The sequence below is a fragment of the Bombina bombina genome, chromosome 5, assembly GCF_027579735.1.
Source record: "Bombina bombina isolate aBomBom1 chromosome 5, aBomBom1.pri, whole genome shotgun sequence".
Lineage (NCBI taxonomy): Eukaryota > Metazoa > Chordata > Amphibia > Anura > Bombinatoridae > Bombina > Bombina bombina.
In genome coordinates, this window is record NC_069503.1 from 421,279,768 (window position 1) to 421,302,546 (window position 22,779).

The following is a 22,779-nucleotide window of genomic DNA, read 5'->3' on the forward strand; positions in this document are numbered from 1 at the left end:
GCGGTAAAAAGGCACCTTTGCCTCCAGTAACCGTGGAGATAATTGAGTCCAGGCCTGGACCAAATAGAATATTTCCCTTAAATGGGAGGGAAAGAAGTCTTGACTTCGAAGTCCTGTCCGCAGACCAGGACTTCAGCCAGAGTGCCCTACGGGCTTGAACAGAAGGACCTGAAGCCTTGGCGTTAAGGCGAATAATTTGCTTATTTGCATCAAAAATAAAAGAATTAGCCACCCTTAAGGCCTTAATTCTTTCCTGGATCACGTCAAGGGGACCCTCCACCTCGATCAACTCAGATAAGGAGTCGCACCAGTGGGTATCCACTCCAGCACCCGAAGCTACAGCCGCTGCCAGTTGAAACAAATATCTCGTATGTTGAAACATCTTAACAGAGTTTCTATTTTCTCATCCATGGGCTCTTTAAAAGACTAACTATCCTCAAGCGGGATAGTAGTGTGTTTAACAAGCGTGGAGATAGCGCCATCCACCTTAGGGATGGAGCCCCACAACTCCAATTGAGAGTCCGGGACCGGGAACAATTTTTTAAAGTAAGAAGAAGGGGAAAATTACGAAAAATTCTTTCACATTCATTCTTAATAATGTTTGCCATCTTTACGGGAACCAGGAAGTTTGTGGTACAACCCTGTCCTCGTAGACCTTATCTAATTTAGGAATCAAAGGTTCCTCAGGCAATTTGAGCTCTGGAACCTCTAATGTAGCCAAAACTTCCTTCAACAGGAACATGCTTAATCCTAAATCTAAAGTCTGGTTCCTCCACAGCTGGAGGCCTAGAGGCAGCAGATTCCGACCCAGAAAGAGCACCCTCTGAAGTATCAGAGGCACCTTCATCATCGGATAATCTTGTATCAGATAAATCCAATAAGCTAGTGGATGCCCCCTGGAAGGATAGCAATATTTTACCTTTTGCTTGAGCTTAGCAGGGCAAAATAAAGCACTAAAGGCCGAAGACACTGCTGTTTGCAATTGCTCCGTAAAGTCTGGCGGTAAAAGTGCCCCTCCAGATGGAGGATTAGGAGTGCTACGGGAAGCTGCATGTGTATTAGGAGATGACTGTAGAGTGCGCATCGCACGTGACGGAGACTCCTCAGAGCTGGACAGCTCAGTGGTATTAAACATATTAACTTTCTTTGACACAATTACTTTTTAAAGGCATGTGGAACATAATTGAGCAGGCAGGTATACAGCGGCCTCCTCACAAAACAGACAGGTATTAGATTTAGGTAAAGAGGGAGTACCCTCTAACGCATCAGAATCCTTTATAGCTTACGCTTATAAAGCAGACTATAGATAAGATAAAACGGTACCTTTATACCCTCAATGGCTGGGGCACTCACCACCTCCTATGGCCCAGGCCAAACAGAAAAACTGCTTCTTCTCCGGTAAACTGCACGGTCAGGAAATCAGTGTAACCACACCCTGTCACATGGTGCGCAATGCAGGACTGCCCCCTGCTATAGGAAAAAAGCGTGCCAAGCTTTTCAGGCTGCGCAGCTTCCAAAAACCAAAGTAAAACCTGTATGTTCCAAGATCTGCCTGAGCCACATCTAACATGTCGCAGCATAATCATAATAAATTAAAATTATGTGATTAATCCACCCGGAGATATTAATCCTTGATTCCAAACAGATAAAAAGGAGCCACACTGTGACCCTGTCTTCTTCGTTGTCATGTGTATAAAAAATGAAACGATCTATGCTGTGGAACAGAAACACAGCCTCTCAAGTTTGACAGTCTTGTAGCATCGCTCCTGACATGGACTTGAGTGATGGAAGCAGGCAGTAAAACTCGTTAACACGGATTGCTTAGGAGCCCTTAATATGAGTCTGGATGGGTTCGCAGAAAGACTCACTGCGAGGTTGAAAAGACTACTTAAAACTCCAGTCCCATTTTGAAGGGTAGATACCCTTCATAAGAAACTACTCCAAATCTTCTGACACTTCCCTGCCAACCTCCTGTGATAAAAAGCAAAGAATGACTGGGATATGAGGGAAGTAGGGGGAGTATTTAAGCCTTTAGCTGGGGTGTCTTTGCCTCCTCCTGGTGGCCAGATTCAGTTTTTCCCAACAGTAAGGAATGATGCCGTGGACTCTCCTCATATTAAGGAAAACACAACCAACCCATTTATCTCATAAACAAAAAATAAACCTAAAATGCAATTTCTTATACATTATATCTGCAGCTGGTATAACAAGTCACTGGAAACACATTAAGGAAAAACAATTTTACAGTACACTATCCCTTTAATGATCCTGTAAACATGTTCCTGTTGCAGTTTTGAATACAATGAACTTTTAACAGCTGCTTGCCTGAGTACATTATCCCTTTAAACATGCCTGTAATTTAACAAGACACATTGAGGTGCTTGTGTGATTTACTAACTTAGGCCTAGCTTCCATTGAAGTGGCAAAAGTGTGGAAACTGCTTGTAACATAAAAAATCTCCATAGACTTTAATGGAAATAAATGTTTTTATAATCAGTTTTCACAATTTACCACATCAATGGAAACTAAGCCTTTGTGTGCTAAACCTTAGGCAAACATAATTTTCTAATATGTGCTGAATCAATAATTACCTGTGCAAAATGCTGGCATTCAACTGGGAGCCACAATCATACTGCAGAATATAGGAAAATATATTTATATATCATAAAAATATGGACATAGAGCTCAAAATGTTTCCGTTGTGTACATGAAAGAGCAGCAGCTTAACATATAAAAAATATGTTTTGAATGAAAAAGGGTTAAGGAAAAGCGGTTTAATTTTAACATGAAGATATTAGGATGTACATTTTTGCGTACAACTGATAGCTAGGACTCTTGTTTACTAATATAGACAACTCCCACACAGAAAGTTGATTTGTTCAACACAGGAACATCCATTTTTCAAACTACATAGTGCTTTAATACATTGTAGGCTTATGTCTCTTTCAGACATTTTGTGTATTGGATTTTCAGAGGAAATCAACATTTGTATATCATACAAGTGTCAACCATCCACTTTCCTGAGGTTCTGCCGGTGTAGTGTCAAAATCTGCGACCCGACGGAATGTGTGACCGTGACGTCCCCACAATCAACTGCTAGAGACAACTCCTTCCGTCACGGTCACGCATTCCGTTCGGTCGCCTGACTCACACTACTGTCACTAAGCGACCTATGCATTGAAGGCATCAGAGTGCTCACATTGATCTGGGTGAGAAAATTATACAAGCAAAGGATCTTCACTAATGCATTGTGCTCTTTTATTGTCCTAAAGCAACTTATCTCTAAAGCACTACACCCGAGGCAGAGTGAAAATGTTGCTTGTGTATGAGGGTGACATTGACCTATAGCACAGAGAGCTGCCTGGTGACTGAGTGCAAGGGGAGAAGGCGACCCGAGAAAGTAGATGTGTGTAGTAGAGACGGAGGACGTGAACCCAGAAATTGAATATGCAGAGAGATTCAAATAGAAATATCCAATATTGAGGGCTACCCAATAGAAGCTGAAGATAAGAAAGGGTGTAAATAAAATATACAGAAAATAAGTGTAATGAAGATGGGGAGAATGAGCCTTTTGCAGAGACAATAAGTGCATAGGTGTGGAGAGTGAGAAAGCTCTAAAAGAGAGTAATTCGGTTCAGAAACAGATGACAAGGTAGAGATGTCTTTTTTAGCCTGGTTTTGGGAGTACAAACAATCTTGGGTTTCATGACCCTTTAAAAGCTATGTCTCTGTGCTATAGGTCTTTATGTCACCCTCATACACAAGCAACATCTTCACTCTGCCTCAGGTGTAGTGCTTCAGAGATAAGTTGCTTTAGGACAATAAAAGAGCACAATGCAATAGTGAAGCTCCTTTGCTTGTATAATTTTCCCACCCAGATCAATGCACTCTGATGCCTTCAATGCATAGGTCGCTTAGTGACAGTAGTGCGATTCAGGTGACCTGACGGAATGTGCGACCGTGACGAAGGTGGGGTCTCTAGCAGGTGATTGGTGGTCAACCAGTCACGTGTGCACTGAGCAATGTGGTGACGTCATGGTCGCACATTCCGTTGGGTTGCAGATTTCGACACTACACAGGTTTATCTGATTCAAGGTAGAGAATTGTGTCTCTGTCACCCCAGGGGGGTCATTATCTGGTAATTTTATCACATAGAAGAAAGATCCTCTTAGAAGTGACATAAAGAGATTTTACAGATGTGTGTCCCTTTGTTGTTGAAACCTGCGTTTCAGAACAAGGGGGGTTAATATTGTGGAGTTATAAATATCACTCATTCCAATGTAGCCAATTCATGCAGTAATAAAGGTATATATTAATAAACAATGTCAAAGGAAACAAATCTCAGACATGGTGTGATCTCCTTTTGGGAAATTACTAAAGGCCTATCAGACTAAACAAGTAATTGTAAAACATGAAAGGTTTTGCGTCACAGTATTAGCACAGACCTCTCAATCATTATGCATTTTTCAGGTTTTTAAGACTGACATTTATACCTGCTGCTTTCCCTAGACTATGCATGTACTTGTTTCACAAATTGAAAATTGGCACCACCTAAATCTGCACAAAAACTTACACCATCTAACTCCACCCCAGGCACTCTATGTTTCTGTACCAACCAGACATATTCCTAGACTGCCCACATTTATTCCCAGACACACTTACTCTGTCCCAGCCAGACACGCCCCATACATAGAAACATAGAATTTGACAGTAAATAAGAACCAAAAAGGCCCATCAAGTCTGCCCATATTACATGTTAATTTTTTTCTTTGGATAGCCTTATGCATGTCCCTGGAATTTTTTAATTCCTTTTACAGTTGACCACTTCAATTGGAACTTCGTTCCATGAATCCACCACCCTTTCTGTAAAAACTGCTACCCTCTAATTTAAGATTGTGACCCATTGTTGTGGCATTTATTTTTTTGTGGAAAATGCTATCAGCTTTAACCTGAAACCCAACATTTTCTTTCATGATTCAGATAGAGAATACAATTTTAAACAACTTTCTAATTTTCTTCTATTATCTAATTTGTTTCATTCTCTTGGTATCATTGATTGAATCAGCAGTGAGAACCTTCTCTCCTCTAAATTATACAGTTATGTCAGAGTCTTTCTTTGTACATTTTATATTTTAGCCCTTGTACCATTTTAGTAGCCCTCTGTACAGTTCTCGAGACCCTATCTTCAGAAACAAATAAATAAACTAGAAACTGTCCACAATATTCCAGATGGACTAACTAATGATCTGCAAAGTGGCATAAGAACCTTGCTAATTCTGCTAATAATACCTCTCCTAATGCAAACAAGTATTCGACTGACCTTGCTGGCTGCACTCCTGCATTGTGTTCCTAATTTTAAATAATCTGAAATCATAATTCCCAAGTCCCCTTCCTCTTTAGTTTTAGTCAGTAATGTACCATTGAGACTATAATTGACCTTTGGGTTTTTGGATCCTTTATAGATGATTTTGCCGTTGGCAATATTAAAATTTCAGATCCCATTTATTTGTCCAGTCCTTCAGTTTTTTAATATCACTGTTCATTTGATCAACCCCTCCAGGAACATCAACTCTGTTACAAATGTTTGTATCATCAGCAAACAGCCAAACCTTCCCCTTAAGCCCACTTCCAATATCACTTATTAACATGTTAAACAAAACAGGCCCAAGAACTGACCCTTGGGGAACACCACTAGTAAATGACCCCTCATTTGAGGTGTACTCCATTTGAAAATACTCCATTAACTGAAACCCTCTGTCTGCCTTCTATCCTTAAAGGGACAGTAAACCTACAAAATAATGTTATATAATACTGCACATAGTGCAGAATTATATAACATTAGCTTAGCGGCAATTTTATAAAAATGAAAAGCTTTCAGATATTAGTTATTCCAAAATTGAATTTACCTGAACTCCACTCCAGGCTCTACTGAGCAGGTCTTGTTTTTCAAAAGCCCTTCGCAGGCGCCCCATTAAACTGAATGTAGATCGCTCCCGCTCTGGTCTAGTAGCGAGCTATATTCAGTTTAATGGCGCGATCGGGCGCACTGTGACCAGACAGCGCACCAGCAAAGCTCTTTAAAAAACAAGAACTGCTCAGTAGAGCCTGGAGTGGAGTTCAGGTAAATTCAATTTTGGAATAAAAAATCTCTGAAAGCTTTTGATTTTTATAAAGCTGCCACTAAGCTAATGTTATATAATTCTGCACTATGTGCAGAATTATATAACATTATTTTGTAGGTTTCCCTTTAATCCAGCATTCTACCCACTTAATCTTAGAATCTACTCTATGGCAAAACATTTTGTGAATTTGTTTGTTGTTTGGGACAGTGTCAAATGCTTTGCTAAAGTCTAGATATACAACATCTATGGCTCCTCCCTGGTCTATTAATTTAGTTACATGGTCAAATAAATCAATTAGATTAGTCTGACATGATAGTGAAACCATGCTGTACTTTGTCTTCTACACCACCAAACTCCACTCACTGTCATCCTGTCGCTATCAAAGTAAATATTCCACAGCACCATGGATATCTGTAAAATGTCCTTTATTAAAACATACAAACGGACAAGTATGCAACGATTCGAGAACGCAGTCCCTTATTTATGTCATCCTGTCTCTGAATGTGGTTGGCACAGGGGTATTGTCATCCTGTCTCCATGCTTCCACAATATTAATATCATCATATATATTAGGGTTGAACTGATACCTTTTTTTTAAGAACGAGTACAAGTACCGATACTTTTTTTCAAATACTCACCGATACCAATTACCGATACTTTTTTTAATGTCATAACAGTTTACAAAGCACAATACAGACTAATGATTTAAGATAGCTTCCTTATAATTATAAACTATCTCAAAGTCATTTTGAAATAATAAAACTGTTTTATGTGCTTGTTGTCACAAAGTTCACAGAACATGTTTATAAATAAAAATATTACAATAAAATATATTAATAATAACAACAATAAATAACAGCTGCGGCAGCTGGGGCTGGAAAGCAACAATTTAAAGAACTGATTACAGGATGCAATTTGGTTGTAGGGTGTCTATATAACTAATCAATCTGACATTTGTACTTAATACAAAGTAATATAATTTAATTCTGAAAAAAATATTGGGAAAAGAGTATCCCAGTAATCCCCTTTGAGAAAAATGGGGCATTTGCATTCTACTGACTCAGCAGAAAATAGGGCTGGTCTTCATATTTTTCCAGGGCTACTTTTTATTCCCAGTCCAGTCCTGACTAAGGATGTTCCTCAGAGTACAGTATGTTTTGAGCATAATTGTGCAAGGTGAGAACTAGCAGTATAACAGGCAATCAGTAAAGACGTTTGACGCTAAGCTGAACAGTCACTTTTCACACTACTGCGTGGGTCAGAAAGATATTTTTGGGCCATTAAATCTCAGTTTATTAACTGCCCAGTACTTCAGGGGTTTGTCTTAATGAGGTACAGTAATCTCTCCCAGGTAGGCTTCCAGCTGAATAGTAGCACCTTTTGAGGCACTGCTCTTACGTACAATAATACAAATAACAGCAATTTGTATTGGCAGAACAGAAGTGAATAATTTTTAGTTACGTCTCCACTACAGCTTATATATATACAGACACACACGCACAGTTGTGCTCATAAGTTTACATACCCTGGCAGAATTTATGATTTCTTGGCCATTTTTCAGAGAATATGAATGATAACACAAAATCTTTTCTTTCACTCATTGTTAGTGTTTGGCTGAAGCCATTTATTATCAACTGTGTTTACTCTTTTTAAAATCATAATGACAACAGAAAGTACCCAAATGACCCTGATCAAAAATTTACATACCCCAGTTCTCAATACCATGTATTGCCCCCTTTAACATCAATGACAGCTTGAAGTCTTTTATGGTATTTGTGGATGAGGCTCTTTATCTTCTCAGATAGTAAAGCTGCCCATTCTTCCTGGCAAAAATCCTCCAGTTCCTGTAAATGATTGGGCTGTCTTGCATGAACTCCATGTTTGAGATCTCCCCAGAGTGGTTTATTGATATTGAGGTCAGGAGCCTGTGCTGGCCATTCCAGAACCGTCACTTTATTCTGCTGTAGCCAATGACAGTTCGACTTTGCCTTGTGTTTAGGATCATTGTCATGTTGGAATGTCCAAGTATGTCCCATGCGCAGCTTCCGGGCTGAAGAATGCAAATTTTCCTCCAGTATTTTTTGATTGCATACTGCATTCATCTTGCCATCAATTCGAACCAAATTTCCTGTGACTTTGCAGCTCACACATCCCCAAAACATCAGCGATCCACCTCCGTGTTTCACAGTAGGAACGGTGTACCTTTCATCATAGGCCTTGTTGACTCTCTCCAAATGTAGCGTTTATGGTTGTGGCCAAAAAGCTCAATTTTGGTCTCATCACTCCAAATGACTTTGTGCCAGAAAATTTGGGGCTTGTCTCTGTGCTGTTTGGCATATTGTAAGAGGGATAATTTGTGGCATTTGCGTAGTAATGGCTTTCTTCTGGCGACTCGACCATGCAGCCCAATCTTTCTTCAAGTGCCTCCTTATTGTGCATCTTGAAACAGCCACACAACATGTTTTCAGAGAGTCCTGTATTTCACCTGAAGTTATTTGTGGGTTTTTCTTGCATCCCGAACAATTTTCCTAGCAGTTGTGGCTGAAATTTTAGTTGGTCTACCTGACCGTGGTTTGGTTTCAACAAAACCCCTCATTTTCCACTTCTTGATTAGAGTTTGAATACTGCCGATTGGCATTCTGAATTCCTTGGATATCTTTTTATATCCCTTTCCTGTTTTATACAGTTCAACTACCTTTTCCTGCAGATCCTTTGACAATTCTTTTGCTTTCCCAATAACTCAGAATCCAGAAACGTCAGTGCAGCACTGGATGAAAGATGCAAGGGTCTGTCAGGAGTCCAGAAACTCATTGACCTTTTATACACACATACTAATAGCCTTTAATAGCCATTCAAACCCCTTTGTGTCAACTTGTGTGCATTTTATCAGGCCAAAATCACCAGGGTATGTAAACTTTGATCAGGGTCATTTGGGTAGTTTCTGTTGTCATTATGATTTAAAAAGAGTAAACACAGTTGATTGATAATGAATGGCTTCAGCTAAACACTAACCATGAGTGAAAGAAAAGTTTTTGTGTTGTTCATATTCTCTGAAAAATGGCCAAGAAATAATAAATTCTGCCAGGGTATGTAAACTTATGAGCACAACTGTATATAAGAGAAACAACCCCCCCCCCCAGACTATCGTTTCGGCCTTCTGTGGGCCTCGTCAGTGAGGTGCAGTTGCATCTCTCTAAGGGCATGTGTGCAAGGAGTCCACGTCTGGTTTCCCACATTACTCTTAGGGAGACCCAAGAGTAATTTGCATAAATATAAAAAAAGAGAGACACGTATTTAGCTGAGAAAGAACAAAAGCTAGAATAACTTCCATGCTTGTTCATTTTTATTGCCACTCAGGGTGCATTGAGGTCCACAGAAGGCCGAAACTATCGTCTGGGGGGGTTGTTTCTCTTGTTCAGAGAAGAATTGCCTGGTATTTCATCTCTGGGCTGTCATTGGACAGGATCAGACTGATATGCTACAGGATATTTTTTCTCTGTGAAAGGGCATAGTGTGCTAAAAGACTATGCACCCTGAGTGGTACTGAAAATGACCAGGCATTAAAGTTATTCTAGCTTTTGTTCTGTCTCAGCTGAGTGCATCTCTCTATCTTTTCAATTATATATATATATATATATATATATATATATATACACACACACACACATTATTTATATATATATATATATACACACACACACACATATATACATATATATATATACACACACACACATTATTTATATATATATATATACACACACACACACATATATACATATATATATACACACACACACACATTATTTATATATATATATATACATACACACACTTTCATATTTATTAGATTAATGTTTTCTAGACTCCATAGAGTGCGACCATTTCTGTGCATACTTGGGTATCTATTATATGTCCCTCGCACTTGGTTAACTGTCCAGCTGTATTGTCAGAAGTTAATTAACTGCTTTCTTTTTATCAAATAATTACTGGATAGAAAGAAATGTATGAACACTAAGGGCTTTGAACCCTCTTGGGGGAAATATGCTATACAGATAATAAAAAGTTACCAACTATTAGCTTTAAGTCCACACCCAATGCATTCTTTTTATACGACTCCAGGCTCATTAAACACAGCTGTTGCTGCTCTGTTCCCTTTGCACTTCTACACAATGTTTTCAGTTTTCTTCCCTTACAATTGTGTATTAGCAATAATATGATTCCACATCAGCAGGGCCAAAGGCTTGTGTAGCTTAAAGAGTAGATAATGGTTAGTTACAGGGCACAAGGGATGTGGAAAACAAAAATATGAAAATCAGATTTAAGAAGGAAAGTGAGATGACGTATTTTTAGAAGATTATCTAAGTAAATAGGATACTGTTATTAAAAGGGACATAAAATTATTCAGCTAGATGCTATTTTAATCAACTTTCCATTTATTTCTATTATTTAATTTGCTTTGTTCGCTTAGTATCCTTTGTTTAAAAGCATACCTATGTAGGCTCAGAAGCAGCAATGTACTGCTGGGAGTTGGCTTCTGGTTGGTGGCTGCATGTATAGGCCTCTGTCATTGGTTCATGTGATGTATTCAGCTAGCTCACAGTATCGCATTGTTACTCCTTCAATAAAGGACTACTAGAAAGTGACCTAGCTGAGCAGATTGGGTGAGCTAAAGACTAGATGCATACAAGTGCAGCCACCAATCAGAAGCCAGCTCCCAGCTGGAAAGTTGTTTAAAATGTAATTCTCTATTTAAACTACTACATTTTGTAACCTTTTATACAGTTAAAATAACCAACTTATAACTAACGATCATTGTGTCACTGAACATTTCTGTAATAGGACTTCTAAATATTGGAATTGAAAATTATTTTGTCATATTCTGATATATTTAGCGAGCTGTTAAAGGAATCCTCCATACATTTACTACAATCTCCATCTACCAGGGGGGTGCTGTATACCCAGAACCCATACTCTGACTAAAACACTGATTTGCAAAGCTCAAGCCAAATATGTCTTCTTAGGCCTGGCTATCATTTTACAAATTGTAATTAACCATTCTCTGATTTTAAAAGCTAAGATCAAACAAAGTGAGGCTGCACCCAATGATTAGTCTATATCCAGTGTGGCAGCTAAGAGATACTGCGCCTGATGATCCTTCTCTCCCCAGCACTGCAGCACTAGGTGAGTGATCCCTCTCTCCCCAGCACTAGGTGAGTGATCCCTCTCTCCCCAGCACTAGGTGAGTGATCCCTCTCTCCCCAGCACTAGGTGAGTGATCCCTCTCTCCCCAGCACTAGGTGAGTGATCCCTCTCTCCCCAGCACTAGGTGAGTGATCCCTCTCTCCCCAGCACTAGGTGAGTGATCCCTCTCTCCCCAGCACTAGGTGAGTGATCCCTCTCTCCCCAGCACTAGGTGAATGATCCCTCTCTCCCCAGCACTAGGTGAATGATCCCTCTCTCCCCAGCACTGCAACACTAGATGAGTGACCCCTCTCTCCCCAGCACTAGGTGAGTGATCCCTCTCTCCCCAGCACTAGGTGAGTGATCCCTCTCTCCCCAGCACTAGGTGAGTGATCCCTCTCTCCCCAGCACTAGGTGAGTGATCCCTCTCTCCCCAGCACTAGGTGAGTGATCCCTCTCTCCCCAGCACTAGGTGAGTGATCCCTCTCTCCCCAGCACTAGGTGAGTGATCCCTCTCTCCCCAGCACTAGGTGTAATCCCTCTCTCCCCAGCACTGCAACACTAGATGAGTGACCCCTCTCTCCCCAGCACTGCAACACTAGATGAGTGATCCCTCTCTCCCCAGCACTGCAACACTAGGTGAATGATCCCTCTCTCCCAAGCACTGCAGCACTAGATGAGTGATCCCTCTCTCCCCAGCACTGCAGCACTAGGTGTAATCCCTCTCTCCCCAGCACTGCAACACTAGATGAGTGATCCCTCTCTCCCCAGCACTGCAGCACTAGGTGTAATCCCTCTCTCCCCAGCACTGCAACACTAGATGAGTGATCCCTCTCTCCCCAGCACTGCAACACTAGATGAGTGATCCCTCTCTCCCCAGCACTGCAACACTAGGTGAATGATCCCTCTCTCCCAAGCACTGCAGCACTAGATGAGTGATCCCTCTCTCCCCAGCACTGCAGCACTAGGTGAGTGATCCCTCTCTCCCCAGCACTAGGTGTAATCCCTCTCTCCCCAGCACTGCAACACTAGATGAGTGATCCCTCTCTCCCCAGCACTGCAACACTAGATGAGTGATCCCTCTCTCCACAGCACTAGGTGTAATCCCTCTCTCCCCAGCACTGCAACACTAGATGAGTGATCCCTCTCTCCCCAGCACTGCAACACTAGGTGAATGATCCCTCTCTCCCAAGCACTGCAGCACTAGATGAGTGATCCCTCTCTCCCCAGCACTGCAGCACTAGGTGAGTGATCCCTCTCTCCCCAGCACTAGGTGTAATCCCTCTCTCCCCAGCACTGCAACACTAGATGAGTGATCCCTCTCTCCCCAGCACTGCAACACTAGATGAGTGATCCCTCTCTCCACAGCACTGCAGCACTAGGTGAGTGATCCCTCTCTCCCAAGCACTGCAGCACTAGATGAGTGATCCCTCTCTCCACAGCACTGCAACACTAGATGAGTGATCCCTCTCTCCCCAGCACTGCAGCACTAGGTGAGTGATCCCTCTCTCCCCAGCACTAGGTGTAATCCCTCTCTCCCCAGCACTGCAACACTAGATGAGTGATCCCTCTCTCCACAGCACTGCAGCACTAGGTGAGTGATCCCTCTCTCCCAAGCACTGCAGCACTAGATGAGTGATCCCTCTCTCCACAGCACTGCAGCACTAGGTGAGTGATCCCTCTCTCCCAAGCACTGCAGCACTAGATGAGTGATCCCTCTCTCCACAGCACTGCAGCACTAGGTGAGTGATCCCTCTCTCCCCAGCAGTGCAACACTAGATGAGTGATCCTCTTTCCCCAGCACTAGATGAATGATCCCTCTCTCCCCAGCAGTGCAGCACTAGATAAGTGATCCCTCTCTCCCCAGGACTGCAGCACTAAGATGAATGATCTCTCTCTCCCCAGCACTGTAGCACTAAGTGAGGCTTCACCGGATGACCCAGGATAAAGAACACATCTCCAGATATAAGAATGGCGCCAGTGAATCTTGGATGGGTGACAATCCTGCAAACACTATGTAAACACTAACAAGCTCACTTACTCATCCACACAGCTGAGCTTGTTAAATATGTATCATTTTATTAAATCAGGGAAGTGTTACATATATATCAGGGGCCTCCCAAAATTCTGCAACTTTAGTTCTAACTTAGTCCCTCAATAGCTGGGAGTATCCACACAACTGTTCGTTTTGTTCTTATTCTTCCTGTACTTTTTTGGTGACATAATACTGAAACTAAAGGCTTGTGTAGAAAATTTTAGCAAACAAAAACAACGGAGAGTAATGTCTTCAGTCTAATGACCTCTGGTAGAAAATACTGTCTCAAATGGTAATTAAAGGGACAGTGTACTGTGGGTTTTTTCCTCCCCTATATTGTGTTCCCAATGATCAATTTTACCTGCCAGGGTGTATTAAAGGCACACTCAAGTCAAAAATAGATAAAGCATGCCATTTTAGAAAACTTTCCAATTTACAAAATGTGCACAGTCTTTTTATATTTACACTTTCCTACTGAGCATGTGCAATAATTCACAAAATACATACTGTATATGCATTTGAGATTGGCTGATGGCTGTCACATGGTACAGGAGTGGAAATAGACATAACTGAAATTTGTCAGAAAAAAACAAATCTACTACTCGTTTGAAGTTCAAAGTGCTATTGCATTGTCTTTATTTGTTGGTTTCAATTGTTTACAAATAGTTCCTATACCTTTGTTTTGTCATTTCTTACTTTTCTCTGTTGTATTCCCAAATATAATGAATATTTTTAGCATGTAAGTATAGAAAAGCTATGTAAACGAGAATGTGCTGTAAAAATCACACTTCAATTGGGTTGGGGAGAGCGGCACTAAAATGTTAATTTTCAATAGATCTCTCTAAAGGCCTGATGATAAAAGATTCTTCTGCTTGGCAAGAAATGTTAGTGGAGACTTCACAGCGGCTCAACTCAATTAATGCTAAAAGAAAAATGGCTGAGAGTTTTGTTACACTTACACTTTGTGCTTTGTATTGTATTTTACATCCTTTTCGGATTGTGTAGTATCTTTTACAAATTACATTGCACTTTGTATTTGCTTTATTGTAAACTAAAACTGACAGCTTCAGAAAGTGGGAGGCACAGGGAGATTCCCTAGGCTGAACTGGGGAGTTTCCATAGTATGTCTGAAACTTACAGTTTTTGTGAATTGCTATATCCCAGAGAGCCTCATTAATTTCTATGGGAAGCATCACTCATCTCTCTATCTGGTTCCATCCCTTTTCTTATAGAATCAGTGAGTTCAGCCACTGTGAAGTATGCACTAATATTTAGCTCTAAACTAGAGAATGTTTGATTGTCTGTCCCATAGAAAGTAAGTGCTATATTAGACTGGGCTTGTCTCTACTTCGCATACAGAAATGCAGGGAATGCTCATTGGAGAAGTAAAGCAAAATATGTCTTTTTAGAATTTCACCAGGGATCTTGCTCTGCTGGAGGATCATTTTTATCATCTCGTCTGAGTGAAGAGGTTTATATAATCAGGCCCTAAGTATGGGATAAGGAGGGGGTTGTGTATATAGAAAGATATAAGAAAAGGAGGCCTGCACATTTAGCCCACTTTATTAGGTTGTAGTTTAAATTAGCAGAAACAGATATTTTATATACAAAAATAAAACACTTTTTTTTACATTTTAAATTCTTCAGCTGCTAAAACAATTAATTGGAAACAGATTACCAGAAACCATATCCAGATAGTGAACTAAAGATTCATTTGTACCACAATGAAACCCAGGGTAATATAGCAGCAGCAGCAGAGTAATTGTATTCATCCCAGTATCATACTATCCATGTTACTGAGGGGTAGCTGGTAAAAAGATAGGAACACTGACATACTTAGAGACACCTGGGCTTGTCATAAATAGACCTAAATAATCTTGCTGATTCATTTTTAAAGGACATAAAACCCCAACAATTATTTCATGATTCAGATACAGCATACAATTTTAAATAACTTTCCAATTTACCTCTATTATCTAATTTGCTATGATCTTTTGATATCCTATGTTGAAAAGGATACCTAGGTAGGCTAAGGAGCTGGGAGCTTGCTGCTGATTGGGGGTTGCATGTATATATGCCTCTTGTCATTGGTTTATGGATATGTTTATCCAGCTCCCAGTAGTGCTTTGCTGCACCTTCAATAAAGGATACCAAGAGAACTAAACAAATTTGTATTTTCTATCATGAAAGAAAAAAAAAAATAGGTTTCATGTCCCTGTAATGAAGAAGAAAAAAAAAAAAACTAGTGCAGGTTTGTGGGGCTGTTTAGTGATACTACACTGAAAGGGTTAACAATCAGCAGGAAAAAAAAAGTAATTCTAATGTTTACTAAGATTACAACCCTGGTAACCTGCAGCACATTGAATTATATGTCAGCTACACAATGCAGGAGATATATATGTTTGTTTTCTGTCACAAAGTTAGTTTCACAAACAAAAATACTAAATAATTATATGTCCAGATCTGCAAGCTACAGCGATCACTTCTTGTGGGGGAAAAAACATTAAAGGGACACTGAACCCAATTTTTTTCTTTCGTGATTCAGATAGAGCATGCAATGTTAAGCAACTTTCTAATTTACTCCTATTATCAAATTTTCTTCATTCTCTTGCTATCTTTCTTTGAAAAAGAAGGCATCTAAGCTTTTATTGGTTCAGACCTCTGGATAGCACTTTTTTATTGGTGGATGAATTTATCCACCAATCAGCAAGAACAATCCAGGTTGTTCACCAAAAATGGGCCGGCATCTAAACTTAGAGATTCTTATATTTCAAATAAAGATACCAAGAGAATGAAGAAAATTTGATAATAGGAGTAAATTAGGAAGTTGCTTAAAAAGTTATGCTATATCGGGTTCAGTGTCCCTTTAAGGTAAAAATGTATAGATTTTATTAACACACACAGTTTTTAAATGACCATGGTCAGTGATGTAATAGTTGTTTAAAAAGGTTTTTTGTTCAGTTGTGAAAAGAAACATGGTTTTTAGGGATTAGAGTTACAGAGAGTTTACATTGTTTGCTTATCTACATTTTTAAAGGTCATTATAGTCGAAAAATGACATGCTCCAAATTCATTTTAAGTCTAGTAGAAATACCACTAGGGACCTGCAGAGCACTGCTGGACCCGAGTGGAAACTGTTGCCAACTCAATTAACAGCACAAGTCTATGACCCTGCTGTATAACTAGCGCTGCTGATTGGTACAGCAGCAGTTTCCACTCAGGACCAGCAGTGCTCTGCAGGTCACGAGTGGTACCTTTGTGGGGGTCAAACAAACAGGGGTGCTTGTCCTAAAATTACATGCGCTAACAAATTATAGCACATAATTTTTCAACTACATTTGATAAGAATACTTCTGTCACTCAGGCCCATGCACAATAAATTCTGAAACTCTGTTTTGCACAGTGCTGCTGTAAATTCCCCACTAGTGTAATTTACTTTAATAATAAACAGCCAAGATGTACTTTTGATGAGATGTCCCATTATTATTTAAAATACCTCATAACATTTGAGGCTATACATGTATTTTTCTAAATTGTATGCAACTACCTAAAAATATAAAAATAATCTGGTTTCATTTTCCTTTAAACTACATATGATTGTTCAATGATGATTCACAGGCAACTCCCTGTCATTAACCATTCACTATCTACATAAACAAGTTCTCAATATTCAAAACCTCACCAGCACGAAGAGAAATCACACAAAAACATAATTTATGCTTACCTGATAAATTTATTTCTCTTGTAGTGTATCCAGTCCACGGATCATCCATTACTTATGGGATATTCTCCTTCCCAACAGGAAGTTGCAAGAGTTCACCCACAGCAGAGCTGCTATATAGCTCCTCCCCTAACTGCCATATCCAGTCATTCGACCGAAAACATGCAGAGAAAGGAAAAACCATAGGGTGCAGTGGTGACTGTAGTTTAAATGAAAAAATTACCTGCCTTAAAATGACAGGGCGGGCCGTGGACTGGATACACTACAAGAGAAATACATTTATCAGGTAAGCATAAATTATGTTTTCTCTTGTTAAGTGTATCCAGTCCACGGATCATCCATTACTTATGGGATACCAATACCAAAGCTAAAGTACACGGATGAAGGGAGGGACAAGGCAGGTACATAAACTGAAGGTACCACTGCCTGAAAAAACCCTTTCTCCCAAAAATAGCCTCCGAAGAAGCAAAGTATGAAGCGCAGACCAAGACGCCGTCTTGTAAATCTGTTCAACAGAAGCCTCATTTTAAAAAGGCCCAAGTGAAAGCCACAGCTCTAGTAGAATGAGCTGTAATCCCTTCAGGAGGCTGCTGTCCAGCAGTCTCATAAGATAAACGAATTATGCTTTTAACCAAAAAGAAAGAGAGGTTGCTGAAGTCTTTTGACCTCTCCTCTGTCCAGAGTAGACAACAAACAAAGTAAATGTTTGATGAAAATCTGAAGTAGCTTGTAAGTAAAACTTTAAAGCACGAACCACGTCCAAATTGTGTAATAGAAGTTCCTTCTTTGAAGAAGGATTAGGATATTGAGTGATATTCTTGTTAGATACCACCTTAGGTAAAAAACCCAGGTTTGATACGCAGGACTACCTTATCCGTACGGAGGACCAGATAAGGAGAATCACATTGTAAAGCAGATAACTCGGAGACTCTACGAGCCGAGGAAATATCTACCAAAAAGGAACTTTCCAAGATAAAAAGTTTGATATCTATGGAATAAAGAGGTTCAAAAGGAACTCCTTGAAGAACCTTAATAATCAGGTTTAAGCTCCATGGCGGAGCAACAGGTTTAAACACAGGCTTGGTTCTAACCAAAGCCTGACAAAATGCCTGAACGTCTGGAGTATCTGCCAGACGCTTGTGCAAAAGAATAGACAGAGTAGGAATCTGTCCTTTTAAGGAACTAGCTGACAACCCTTTTCTCAAAATCATCTTGGAGAAAAGATAGTATCCTGGGAATCCTGACTTTACTCCATGAGTAACCCTTGGATTCATATCAATAAGATATTTATGCTATATCTATGTTAAATTTTCCTAGTGACAGGCTTTCATGCCTGTATTAAGGTATCAATGACTGACTCGGAGAAGCCATGCTTTGATAACATCAAGCGTTCAGTCTCCAGGCAGTCCATCTCAGAGAAGTTTAATTTAGATGGTTGAAAGGACCCTGAGGTAGAGGGTCCTGTCTCAGAAGCAGAGACCATGATGGAAAGGATGACATGTCCACCAGATCTGCATACCAGGTCCTGCGTGGCCACGCAGGCGCTGTTAAAAACACCAAAGCACTCTCCTGCTTGATCTTGTGCAAAGACCTCCGGAGGGAATTCCCACTTCCCCGGTTGAAAAGTCTGACGACTTAGAAAATCCGCCTCCCAGTTCTCAACACCTGGGATATGGAGAGCTGATAGACAAGAAAGAGTCTCTGTCCAGTGAATTATTTTAAGACTTCTAACATCGCTAGGGAACTTCTGTTCCCCCTTGATGGTTGATGTAAGCCACAGTCGTGATATTGTCCGACTGAATCTGATGTACCTCAGAGTTGCTAACTGAGGCCAAGCCTGAAGAGCATGGAATATCGCTCCCAGTTCCTGAATATTTATTAGAAGGAGGGTCTCCTCCTGAGTCCACTATCCCTGAGTCTTCAGGGAGTTCCAGACTGTATCCCAACCTAAAAGGCTGGCATCTGTTGTAACAACTGTCCCATCTGACCTGCGGAAGGTCATACCCTTGGACAGATGGACCCGAGATAGCCACCAGAGAAGAGAATCTCTGGCCTCTTGGTCCAGATTTAAGAGGGGGACAAATCTGTTTAATCCCCGTTCCATTGACTGAGCATGCATAGTTGCAGCGGTCTGAAATGTAGGCGTGCAAACGGTACTATGTCCCTTGCCGCTACCATTAAGCCGATTACATTCATGTACCGAGCCACAGAAGGGCGCTGATGGAATGAAGAACACGGCAGTAATTTAGAAACTTTGACAACCTGGACTCCATCAGGTAAATTTTAATTTCTGCAGAATCTATCAGAGTCCCTAGGAAGGAAACCCTTGAGATTGGGGATAGAGAACTCTTTCCTTGTTCACTTTCCACCCCTGCGATCTCAGAAATGCCAGAACTACGTCCGTATGAGACTTGGCAATTTGGATGTTCGACGCCTAAATAAGGGGCCACTTCTATGCCCCGCGGCCTAAGGACCGCCAAAGCGACCCCAGAACCTCCATAAAGATTCTTGGGGCTGTAGTTAACCCAAAGGAAAGAGCAACAAACTGGTAATGCCTGTATAGAAAGGCAAACCTGAAAAACGATAGTGATCCTTATGCATCGTTATGTGAGGATTAGCATCCTTCAAATCCATAGTAGTCCTCTATTGACTCTCCTGGATCATAGTTAAGATGGTACGAATAGCTTCCATCTTAAATGATGGAATTCTGAGGAATTTGTTTAAGATCTTTAGATCCAAAATAGGTCTGAAGGTTCCCTCTCCTAGGGAACCACAAACAGATTTGAGAAAAACTCTGTCCCTGTTCCTCTCTTGGAACTAGATGGGTCTCGTACACAATGTAAGAATGCCTCTTTCTTTATCTGGTTTGCAGATAATTGTGAAAGGTGAAATCTCCCCTTTTTTGGAGGGGAAGCTTTGAAATCCAGAAGATATCTCTGGGATATAATTTCCAATGCCCAGGGATCCTGGGCATCTCTTGCCCACGCCTGGGCGAAGAATGAAAGTCTGCCCCCTACAGGATCCGTTACCGGATAGGGGACCGTTCCTTCATGCTGTCTTAGAGGCAGCAGCAGGCTCCTTGGCCTGCTTATCTTTGTTCCAGGTCCGGTTGTCTCCAGACCGTCATGGACTGAGCAAAAGTTCCCTCTTGATTTGCCTTAGAGGAAGTTGATGCCACACCTGCCTTGAAGTTTCGAAAGGCACGAAAATTAGACTTTTTTGGCCCTTGATTTGGACCTGTCCTGAGGAAGGGCATGACCTTTTCCTCCAGTGATATTAGCAATAATCTCCTTCAAACCAGGCCCTAATAGGGTCTGCCCCTTGAAGGGAAGTTAAGTAGCTTATTTATTAAAGTCACGACAGCTGACCATGATATAAGCCATAGCGCTCTGCGCACCAGTATAGTAAAAACAGAATTCTTAGCCGTTAGTTTAGTAAAATGAACAAAGGCATCAGAAACAAAGGAATTGGCTAGCTTAAGTGCTCTAAGCTTGTCAAGTATATTCATCCAATGGAGTCGCTACCTGTAAAGCCTCATCCAGAGACTCCAACCAGAACGCCGCAGCAGCAGTGACAGGAGCAATGCATGCAAGGGGCTGCAGGATAAAACCTTGTTGAATAAACATTTTCCTAAGGTAACCCTCTAATTTTTTATCCATTGGATCTAAAAAAAGCACAACTGTCCTCAACAGGGATAGTGGTACGCTTAGCTAGAGTAGAAACTCTTCTCTCCACCTTAGGAACTGTCTGCCATAAGTCCCGTGTGGTGGCATCTGTTAGAAACATTTTTCTAAAAATAGGAGGGGAAGAGAACGGCACACCTGGTCTATTCTATTCCTTATTAATAATTTCTGTAAACCTCTTTAGGTATTGGAAAAACATCAGTACACACCGGCACTGCATAGTATTTATTCAGTCTACACAATTTCTCTGGCACTGTGATTGTAACACAGTCATTCAGAGCCGCTAAAACCTCCCTGAGCAACAAGTGGAGGATCTCAAGCATAAATTTTAAATGTAGAAATATCGGAATCAGGTTAAATCATCTTCCCTGAGTCAAAAATATCACCCACAGACTGAAGAACCCCTCAGCTTCTGCATATTGTGAGGCAGTATCAGACATGGTTTTTAACGCATCTGTATGCTCTGTATCTACCCCCAGAGCTATCTTGCTTTCCTTTAATTTCAGGTAGTCTGACTAATACCGCTGCCAGAGTATTATTCATAACTTTCCCCATGTCTTGTAAAATAAACGCTATGGGCGCCCTTGATGTACTTGGCGCCATTTGAGTGTGAGTCCCTGAAGCGGCAGTCGAAGAGTCTGACACGTGGGGAGAGTTAGTCGGCATAACTTCCCCCTTGACAGAATCCTCTGGTAAAATAAACGCTATGGGCGTCTTTGATGTACTTGGCGCCATTTGAGCGTGAGTCCCTGAAGCGGGAGTCAAAGGGTCTGACACGTGGGGAGAGTTAGTCGGCATAACTTCCCCCTCAACAGAATCCTCTGGTGATAATTTTTTTAAAGACAAAAAATGATCTTTATTGCTTAACATGAAATCAGTACATCTGGTACACATTCTAAGATGGGGTTCCACCATGGCTTTTAAACATAATGAACAAGGAGCTTCCTCTATGTCAGACATGTTTGTACAGACTAGTAAGCTTGGAAAACACTTTAAATCAAGTTAACAAGCAAATATAAAAAACGTTACTGTGCCTTTAAGAGAAACAAATTTTGTCAAAAAAAAAACAGTGAAAAAAGGCAGTAAATCAAACGAAATTTTTACAGTATATGTAATAAGTTAACAGAGCATTGCACCCACTTGCAAATGGATGATTAACCCCTTAATGCAAAAAACGGATCAAAAAAACGACAGATGTTTTTTAACAGACACAACAAACTGCCACAGCTGTGCTGTGGCTTACCTTCCCTATAAACTATTTTGGAAGCCTTTTTAGCCCTTTAGAGATGTCCTGTAGTATTCATGGGACTGCTGAGGGAAGCTGGATGATTCATTTTGTAATTTTAACTGCGCAAAAAAGCGCTAAAATAGGCCCCTCCCACTTATATTACAACAGTGGAAAGCCTCAGGAAACTGTTTCTAAGCAAAATTTAAGCCAGCCATGTGGAAAAAAACTAGGCCCCAATCAAGTTTTATCACCAAAGCATATATAAAAACGATTAAACATGCCAGCAAACGTTTTATATTGCAAATTTATAAGAGTATATAACTCTGATAGTAAGCCTGATACTAGTCGCTATTAAATCACTGTCTTAGGCTTAACTTACATTAATTCGGTATCAGCAGCATTTTCTAGCAATTCCATCCCTAGAAAAACTTATAACTGCACATACATTATAGCAGGATAACCTGCACGCCATTCCCCCTCTGAAGTTACCTCACTCTTCAGACATATGTGAGAACAGCAGTGGATCTTAGTTACTTCTGCTAAGATCATAGAAAACATGCAGGCAGATTCTTCTTCTAAATGCTGCCTGAGATAAAATAGTACAACTCCGGTACCATTTAAAAACAATAAACTTTTGATTGAAGAAAAAACTAACTATCTTACACCACTTTCCTCTTACTACCTCCAGCTATGTTGAGAGCTTGCAAGAGAATGACTGGGTATGGCAGTTAGGGGAGGAGCTATATAGCAACTGTTGGGAAGGAGAATATCCCATAAGTAATGGATGATCCGTGGACTGGATACAC

The 22,779-nt window shown here is 40.6% G+C and overlaps 1 protein-coding gene across 1 annotated transcript in view; it reads right to left on the reverse strand.

The window, feature by feature from the left end:
- CMTM6 (CKLF like MARVEL transmembrane domain containing 6) overlaps positions 1-22,779 on the reverse strand; it is a 156,180-nt gene that overhangs the window by 49,340 nt on the left and 84,061 nt on the right. The window lies entirely within an intron of this gene.